Here is a 10,738-nt window from a genome sequence, read left to right as displayed (position 1 = left end):
TTTATATCCATAATAGTATTTGAGTTTCTTTAATCTCTTGTATGCATGATCTCTTATAGCCTCGTATTTCTTCTCCGATATTTTGGTTTTGTTTGGCCAACTTGATCTATTTATCTTGCAATGGGAAGAGGTGCTTTGTAGTGGGTTCGATCTTATGGTGCTTGATCCTAGTGACAGAAGGGGAACCGACATGTATGTATCATTGCTACTAAGGATAAACGATGGGGTATATCCCTACATAGATAGATCTTGTCTACATCATGTCATCATTCTTATTGCATTACTCCATTTCTCCATGAACTTAATACACTAGATTCTTGCTGGAAAGCGGTCGATGTGAGGAGTAATAGTAATAGATGCAGGCAGGATTCGGTCTACTAATCTTGGACGTGATGCCTATGTAATGATCATTGCCTGGATATCGTCATGATTATTTGAAGTTCTATCAATTTCCCAACAATAATATTTTTACCCGTCGTTTGCTATTTTTCTCAAGAGAAGCCACTAGTGAAACCTACGGCCTCTGGGTGTCTTTCTGATATATTTGCCTTTGCGATCTACTTTTTATTTGCATTTATTTTCAGATCTGTCAATCCATAAATCTCAAAATACTTTGCTGCACTTTATTTTATTTGCAATCTATTTATTCAATCTATTACAACTTTATCCCATCCGCGCACCAATTTCTGGCGCTGTTACCCGAAAGGGATTGACAACCCCTTTAACACGTCGGGCTGTGAGTGGTTGTTATTTGTGTGCAAGGGCTGTCTACATTGTGTTGCTTGGTTATCCTACTGGTTCGATAACCTTGGTTCCATATTTGAGGGAAATACCTACCGCCGCTGTGCTGCATCATCCCTTCCTCTTTGGGGAAATACCAACGTAGCTTCAAGCGACATCAGTTGTCATGGAGCGCAAGGAGGCAGACAAAGAGTATCTAGTCCAGCGGCCAGTTTATTGTGGCAGTGAAGTCTTGATGGAGTACAAGCAGAGACACCCACATTGGCAGAAGTTGGTGTTTGGGGTGTTCATGGCTAGCCACAAGTTGAAGGATTATTTCCTTGGGCATCCAATCAATGTGGTCAGTTTGGCTCCTCTAGGGGATATCATTCAAAACAGAGAAGCCACAGGCAGAGTTGCTAAGTGGGCAATTGAACTTGGGCCACATTATCTGAAATATGTGCCTAGAACTGCCATCAAGTCTCAGGCTCTAGTGGATTTTATTAATGATTGGACGGAACTGGAAGCACCCGAGGAGAAGCCGGATAATATGTACTGGACGATACACTTTGATGGATCAAGGCAATTGGAAGGCTCGGGGCTAGAGTTATTTTATGTTCCGCGCGAGGTGACCAATTTTGTTATGTCTTGAGGCTTATGTTTCCCTGTACTAATAATGAAGTTGAGTTTGAGGCTTTGCTACATGGGCTCTGCATGGCCAAGGAGATGAACTTGAGCCGGGTTAGATGCCTTGGTGATTCAGATCTCATTGCACAACAAGTTTCAGGGAAGTGGGATTCTAAAGACCCGCTCATGGAGGCTTATCGACAAGCAGTGACTAATATTGCAGGTCACTTCAAAGGTTATCAAGTGGATCACATAGACCGATGGCATAATGAGGCAACTGATGCTTTGTCTCGACTAGGCTCTCAGCGTAAGCCGGTACCCCCCAATGTGTTCCTTGGTGTATTGCATAATCCTTCGGTGAAGTAGCCTTCAGAGGAAGATCTTGCTATCCCTGACTCGGAAGGACAATTGGTGGCAACTCTACGTTCTATTCCAGATTGAACGATGCCTTATCTGGCTTACCTGACTCGGGGTGAGCTGCCAGAAGATGAAATTTTGGCGCAATAGATCATCTAGCTGTCTAAGTCCATGACAATTGTCAATGGCGAGTTACACAGATGCAATGTGACCGGCGTGTTCCAACATTGTGTTTCCCATGAGGAAGGCCATGAGATTCTCCAAGAAATTCATGCTGGGGACTGTGGTCATCATGCCGGGTCAAGATCTCTAGTGGCCAAGACTTTTCGACATAGTTTTTTCTCGTTGACGGCTCACGCTGATGCAGAGGATATTGTTCGCAAGTATGACAGTTGCCAGAAATTTGCACGATAAGCTCATGTGACGGCTCAAGAGTTGCGGATGATCCCAATAACTTGGCCGTTTGCGGTCTGGGGGCTTGATATGGTCGGGCCCTTTAAGAGATCTTGGGACAAAAAAACTCACCTGTTGGTAGCAGTTGATAAATTTACAAAGTGGGTTGAAGTAGAGCCAGTCAGCAATTGTGAGGCGGCAACTATAGTTCAGTTCATAAAAAGCAGATCTTCTGCTTTGGTTATCCTGATAGTATCATCACTAATAATGGGACAAATCTGTCTAAGGGTGCTATGAAAGAGTTCTATCAGAGGGAACACATCCGGCTTGATGTTTCATCAATGGGTCATCCACAGTCCAATGGCCAGGCCAAGCGTGCTAATCAGGAGATATTACGTGGGATCAAGCCTTGACTCATGGTTCCCTTGGAGCTTACTCCGTGTTGTTGGGTTGAAGAGCTTCCTATTGTTCTTTGGAACATCAGAACCACACCCAACAGATCAACGGGCCACACACCATTCTTCATGGTTTATGGCGTAGAGGCAGTTCTCCTACATTCGGCATGACTCGCGCAGGGTGGCGGCTTACGTCAAAACAGATAATGAGACGGCTCGTCAAAATGCCTTGGATGCTTTGGAAGAAGAACATGATCTTGTGGCGGCTCGATCTGCGATTTATCAGCAAGACTTGCATCGTTATCATAGCCACAGGGTTCGAAGCCGCCATTTCTAGGAGCACGACTTAGTGCTCTGTTTGATTCAAGATCAGACAGGCATCCATAAGCTTTCACCTCCTTGGGAAGGGCCCTTTGTGGTCAGCAAAAACCTCAACAACGGGTCATATTATCTCATTGACATATGTGAACACAATAAATCATGTACCTCTAAGGAGGAGACTAACAAGCCTTGGAATATTGCTCATCTTTGGCCTTACTATACTTAAGCCACTGGCTCCAGTGATTATACATATCTATATCATGTATATATATTTTATGGCCAAATATAATAAAGCCGGTATCCCCGAAACTCGTGGCCTCTGTCGTTTCATCTCATATATTGTGCATGAGTCTTCTATTTGTTGATCATAAGTCACTTGGGGGCTTCCAACTCACCGAGTTTAGCTTACTCACCCTCTTGACCCGGCAAAAATGCCACAATATATTGGTTAAACCCGCCTGTCTGCTTGATGCTACTCTGAAAAGGTGACCCACCGTACTCTTGACAGTCAATCTTTATGACCCTGAACTTGTCAAGGTTAAAACAGTGGCTTAAGTCACGTGAGAGCCAGCTTACAGAACGTGAGGATAAACCAAGGCTATCATGCCAGCTTCACTAAAGCAAGACTTGAGCCTCGAAATCCAGTCTTTTGTCGAGCCTCGAAAGCCAACTTATAATTCATTCAATATTTATATGTTAGCATTGGTTCTCTATTTCTGCAGGAATCTTTTGCTCTTCATCATGTTATGGAAATGACTATACATCTCTGAGTCAAAGGAACTCCGGGTTGCTTGTGATGAGTATTGAGCTTTTATTGGCCATGAGTCGCCATTTCACAATTGCTTTTTTAGCAAGCAATTATCATGACTATAAGTTGCCGGTGGATAAATCGCCGGGTTATATCACATCAATTATAACTTGCTGGAAATTTCTGTAGACGTCAAAAGTCTTTGCATTTACAAGTGGCTACAACCGGCTTATCAGACATAAGTACAAACAATGGTTGTATGATATTCAAAACAGAACATTCAAGACGGATTACCAAAACGCATTGGTCTACAGTTCTTCATCACCAAATTGATTTTTGATCAACAATTAACATGCACGAAGGCACGACAGAACAACCAAGTGTTTTAGCTAATCCTATTACAAGGCTCCAGCTGAGCTCAAAATATTCGATCATGTTTTTGAGGAATATAAACTACTCCTGTAAGCCGGTTTCTGTGCCGTCCGGGTTGTCCCTCTCTGGGTTAACTCCTTGCCAACACTCCACAGTTGACAGCTCCAGATCATCCTGCACCGACTCTTCCGTGTCATTTATCTGAAGGTTATTTAGATTCTAGTCGACATTGGTCAAGGCTTCAAAGATGGCTTCATCATGCATGATAGGAGACGGGTCAACATCGAGTGCAAAGAGATGCTTACGCTGTTGTGGAGTCAAGTCAAAGATTTCAATATTAGCTATGGAACTCGTGTGTTTTTGCCGTCATAAGCTGGCGGTATTTGTTCAATTCCATCTCTGCGACAAGTTGACTCGCCAACAGTCGGTTCTCCCTCACACAGAACGGGCGTAATCAACTGGTGAGAATTCAGTTCCATCATCTTTGTATTGTTGGAACCCTCCGGCCAACTCCAAAGGATCCAACTTTGTTGGATAAGCTATAGCCCGGCTTAGCACGATAATTGCTCCTGCGTGGGCGGCTGACCTCTTCAGCTCTTTGATCTGCCTTGGAATGGTTGACAGTCACTTCATCACATCTTTTATGAATTGTGGCGAGTCTTTTCCCCCATCACAGACTTGCTAGTAAAGATGCTTCCAGCATATAATTGCTCTATGAGAGAGTATACAGCCTTCATTTTCATTAATTATCTTGGAGATTGTGAGTTCTATCACCTGAACAGTTGCAATATGTGAGCCGCCAGGAGAGCTATGACTTATACATGACTTGTTAGGCGAGTTGTTTACATAAGCTGATGGATTTACTTACCAAATATGGCTTGGGGCATTTGGGAGATATGGCGTTTGATGTGGCTTGAAACTGCATCAGTATTTCCCCAAAGAGGAAGGGATGATGCAGTACAACTATGATGACCCACAAGTATAGGGGATCTATTGTAGTCCTTTCGATAAGGAAGAGCGTCGAACCCAACGAGGAGCAGAAGGAAATGACAAGCAGTTTTCAGCATGGTATTCTCTGCAAGCACTGAAATTATCGGTAACAACTAGTTGTGTGATAAGGTAATTCGTAACGAGTAACAAGTAACAAAAGTAAACAAGGTGCAGCAAGGTGTCCCAATCCTTTTTGTAAAGCGAAGCGCTCCCGAGGACACATGGGAATTGTTGTCAAGTTAGTTTTCATCATGCTCATATGATTCGTGTTCGTTACTTTGATAATTTGATATGTGGGTGGACCGGTGCTTGGGTGCTGCCCTTCCTTGGACAAGCCTCCCACTTATGATTAACCCCTCTCACAAGCATCCGCAACTATGAAATAAGAATTAAGATAAATCTAACCATAGCATGAAACATATGGATCCAAATCAGCCCCTTACAAAGCAACACATAAACTAGGGTTTAAGCTTCTGTCACTCTAGCAACCCATCATCTACTTATTACTTCCCAATGCCTTCCCCTAGGCCCAAACAATGATGAAGTGTCATGTCGTCGATGTTCACATAACACCACTAGAGGAAAGACTGAAGGAAATATGCCCTAGAGGCAATAATAAAGTTATTATTTATTTCCTTATAATCATGATAAAAGGTTTATTATTCATGCTAGAATTGTATTAACCGGAAACATAATACATGTGTGAATACATAGACAAACAAAGTATCACTAGTATGCCTCTACTAGACTAGCTCGTTAATCGAAGATGGTTATGTTTCCTAACCATGAACAATGAGTTGTTATTTGATTAATGGGATCACATCATTAAGAGAATGATCTGATTAACATGACCCATTCCATTAGCTTAACACCCGATCGTTTAGTATGTTGCTATTGCTTTCTTCATGACTTATACATGTTCCTGTAACTATGAGATTATGCAACTCCCGTTTACCGGAGGAACACTTTGGGTACTACCAAACGTCACAACGTAACTGGGTGATTATAAAGGAGTACTACAGGTGTCTCCAAAGGTACATGTTGGGTTGGCGTATTTCGAGATTAGGTTTTGTCACTCCGATTGTCGGAGAGGTATCACTGGGCCCTCTCGGTAATGCACATCACATAAGCCTTGCAAGCATTGCAACTAATGAGTTAGTTGCGAGATGATGTATTACAGAACGAGTAAAGAGACTTGCCGGCAACGAGATTGAACTAGGTATGGGATACCGACGATCGAATCTCGGGCAAGTAACATACCGATGACAAAGGGAACAACGTATGTTGTTATGCGGTCTGACCGATAAAGATCTTCGTAGAATATGTAGGAGCCAATATGGGCATCCAGGTCCCGCTATTGGTTATTGACCAGAGACATGTCTCGGTCATGTCTACATTGTTCTCAAACCCATAGGGTCCGCACGCTTAAGGTTACGATGACAGTTATATTATAAGTTTAGGCATTTTGATGTACCGAAGGTTGTTCGGAGTCCCGGATGTGATCACGGACATGACGAGGAGTCTCGAAATGGTCGAGACGTAAAGATTGATATATTGGAAGCCTATGTTTGGATATTGGAAGTGTTCCGGGTGAAATCGGGATTTTACCGGAGTACCGGGAAGGTTACCAGAACCCCCCGGGAGCTAAATGGGCCATGATGGGCCTTAGTGGAAAAGAGAAGAGGCAGCCCTACATGGGCTGCGCGCCTCCCCCTTCCCCTAGTCCTATTAGGACTAGGAGAGGTGGCCGGCCCCCCCTCTCTCTCTTTTCCCCCTCCGCGAATCCTATTCCAACTAGGATTGGGGGGGGGGGAATCCTACTCCCAGAGGGAGTAGGACTCTCCTGGCGCGCCACACCTTGGCCGGCCAGCCTCCCCCCTCTAGTCCTTTATATACTGAGGCAGAGGCACCCTAGAACACACAAGTTGATCCACATGATCTATTCCTTAGCCGTGTGCGGTGCCCCCAGCCACCATATTCCTCGATAATACTATAGCGGAGTTTAGGCGAAGCCCTGCTGCTGTAGTGCATCAAGATCGTCACCACGCCGTCGTGCTGACGGAACTCTTCCCCGACACTTTGCTGGATCGGAGTCCGGGGATCGTCATCGAGCTGAACGTGTGCTCGAACTCGGAGGTGCCGTAGTTTCGGTGCTTGATCGTTTGGATCGTGAAGACGTACGACTACTTCCTCTACGTTGTGTCAACGCTTCCGCAGTCGGTCTGCGAGGGTACATAGACAACACTCTCCCCTCTCATTGCTTTGCATCACCATGATCTTGCGTGTGCGTAGGAATTTTTTTGAAATTACTACGAAACCCAACAGTGGCATCCGAGCCTAGGTTTTATGGTTTGATGTTATTTGCACGAGTAGAACACAAGTGAGTTGTGGGCGATATAAGTCATACTGCCTACCAGCATGTCATACTTGGTTCGGCGGTATTGTTGGACGAGACGACCCGGACCAACATTACGCGTACGCTTACGCGAGACCGGTTCCCCCGACGTGCTTTGCACACAGGTGGCTTGCGGGCGACTGTCTCTCCAACTTTAGTTGAACCAAGTGTGGCTACGCCCGGTCCTTGCGAAGGTTAAAACGGAGTCTATTTGACAAACTATCATTGTGGTTTTGATGCGTAGGTGAGATTGGTTCTTGCTTAAGCCCGTAGCAGCCACGTAAAACTTGCAACAACAAGGTAGAGGACGTCTAACTTGTTTTTGCAGGGCATGTTGTGATGTGATATGGTCAAGGCATGATGCTGAATTTTATTGTATGAGATGATCATGTTTTGTAACCGAGTTATCGGCAACTGGCAGGAGCCATATGGTTGTCGCTTTATTGTATGCAATGCAATCGCGATGTAATGCTTTACTTTATTACTAAACGGTAGTGATAGTCGTGGAAGCATAAGATTGGTGAGACGACAACGATGCTACGATGGAGATCAAGGTGTCGCACCGGTGACGATGGTGATCATAATGGTGCTTCGGAGATGGAGATCACAAGCACAAGATGATGATGGCCATATCATATCACTTATATTGATTGCATGAGATGTTTATCCTTTTATGCATCTTATCTTGCTTTGATTGACGGTAGCATTATAAGATGATCTCTCACTAAATTATCAAGAAGTGTTCTCCCTGAGTATGCACCGTTGCCAAAGTTCGTCGTGCCCAGACACCACGTGATGATCGGGTGTGATAAGCTCTACGTCCATCTACAACGGGTGCAAGCCAGTTTTGCACACGCAGAATACTCAGGTTAAACTTGACGAGCCTAGCATATGCAGATATGGCCTCGGAACACGGAGACCGAAAGGTCGAGCGTGAATCATATAGTAGATATGATCAACATAACGATGTTCACCATTGAAAACTTCTCCATCTCACGTGATGATCGGTTATGGTTTAGTTGATTTGGATCATGTAATCACTTAGAAGATTAGAGGGATGTCTATCTAAGTGGGAGTTCTTAAGTAATTTGATTAATTGAACTTAAACTTATCATGAACTTAGTACCTGATAGTATCTTGCTTCTTTATGTTGATTGTAGATAGATGGTTCGTGCTGTTGTTCCGTTGAATTTTAATGCGTTCCTTGAGAAAGCAAAGTTGAAAGATGATGGTAGCAATTATACAGACTGGGTCCGTAACTTGAGGATTATCCTCATTGCAGCTCAGAAGAATTACGTCCTGGAAGCACCGCTGGGTGCCAGGCCTGCTGCTGGAGCAACACCAGATGTTATGAACGTCTGGCAGAGCAAAGCTGATGACTACTCGATAGTTCAGTGTGCCATGCTTTACGGCTTAGAATCGGGACTTCAACGACGTTTTGAACGTCATGGAGCATATGAGATGTTCCAGGAGTTGAAGTTAATATTTCAAGCAAATGCCCGGATGGAGAGATATGAAGTCTCCAATAAGTTCTATAGCTGCAAGATGGAGGAGAACAGTTCCGTCAGTGAGCATATACTCAAAATGTCTGGGTATAATAATCACTTGATTCAATTGGGAGTTAATCTTCCGGATGATTGCGTCATTGACAGAATTCTCCAATCACTGCCACCAAGCTACAAGAGCTTCGTGATGAACTATAATATGCAAGGGATGAACAAGACTATTCCCGAGCTCTTCGCAATGCTGAAAGCTGCGGAGGTAGAAATCAAGAAGGAGCATCAAGTGTTGATGGTTAACAAGACCACTAGTTTCAAGAAAAAGGGCAAAGGGAAGAAGAAGGGGAACTTCAAGAAGAACAGCAAGCAAGTTGCTGCTCAGGAGAAGAAACCCAAGTCTGGACCTAAGCCTGAAACTGAGTGCTTCTACTGCAAGCAGACTGGTCACTGGAAGCGGAACTGCCCCAAGTATTTGGCGGATAAGAAGGATGGCAAGGTGAACAAAGGTATATGTGATATACATGTTATTGATGTGTACCTTACTAGAGCTCGCAGTAGCACCTGGGTATTTGATACTGGTTCTGTTGATAATATTTGCAACTCGAAACAGGGACTACGGAATAAGCGGGCACTGGCAAAGGACGAGGTGACGATGCGCGTGGGAAACGGTTCCAAAGTCGATGTGATCGCGGTCGGCACGCTACCTCTACATCTACCTTCGGGATTAATATTAGACCTAAATAATTGTTATTTGGTGCCAGCGTTGAGCATGAACATTACATCTGGATCTTGTTTGATGCGAGACGGTTATTCATTTAAATCAGAGAATAATGGCTGTTCTATTTATATGAGTAATATCTTTTATGGTCATGCACCTTTGAAGAGTGGTCTATTTTTGATGAATCTCGATAGTAGTGATACACATATTCATAATGTTGAAGCCAAAAGATGCAGAGTTGATAATGAAAGTGCAACTTATTTGTGGCACTGTCGTTTAGGTCATATCGGTGTAAAACGCATGAAGAAACTCCATACTGATGGACTTTTGGAACCACTTGATTATGAATCACTTGGTACTTGCGAACCGTGCCTCATAGGCAAGATGACTAAAACACCCTTCTCCGGTACTATGGAGAGAGCAACAGATTTGTTGGAAATCATACATACCGATGTATGTGGTCCGATGAATATTGAGGCTCGTGGCGGATATCGTTATTTTCTCACCTTCACAGATGACTTAAGCAGATATGGGTATATCTACTTAATGAAACATAAGTCTGAAACATTTGAAAAGTTCAAAGAATTTCAGAGTGAAGTTGTAAATCATCGTAACAAGAAAATAAAGTTTCTACGATCTGATCGTGGAGGAGAATTTTTCAGTTACGAGTTTGGTCTACATTTGAAACAATCTGGGAATAGTTTCGCAACTCACGCCACCCGGAACACCACAGCGTAATGGTGTGTCCGAACGTCGTAATCGTACTTTACTAGATATGGTGCGATCTATGATGTCTCTTACTAATTTACCGCTATCGTTTTGGGGTTATGCTTTAGAGACGGCCGCATTCACGTTAAATAGGGCACCATCAAAATCCATTGAGACGACGCCTTATGAACTGTGGTTTGGCAAGAAACCAAAGTTGTCGTTTCTTAAAGTTTGGGGCTGCGATGCTTATGTGAAAAAGCTTCAACCTGATAAGCTCGAACCCAAATCGGAGAAATGTGTCTTCATAGGATACCCAAAGGAGACTGTTGGGTACACCTTCTATCACAGATCCGAAGGCAAGACATTCGTTGCTAAGAATGGATTCTTTCTAGAGAAGGAGTTTCTCTCGAAAGAAGTGAGTGGGAGGAAAGTAGAACATGACGAGGTAACTGTACCTGCTCCTTTATTGGAAAGTAGTACATCACAGAAAACTGT

The sequence above is a fragment of the Triticum urartu genome, chromosome 6, assembly GCF_003073215.2.
Source record: "Triticum urartu cultivar G1812 chromosome 6, Tu2.1, whole genome shotgun sequence".
In the NCBI taxonomy this organism is placed as follows: domain Eukaryota; kingdom Viridiplantae; phylum Streptophyta; class Magnoliopsida; order Poales; family Poaceae; genus Triticum; species Triticum urartu.
This window is presented reverse-complemented; position numbering follows the sequence as displayed.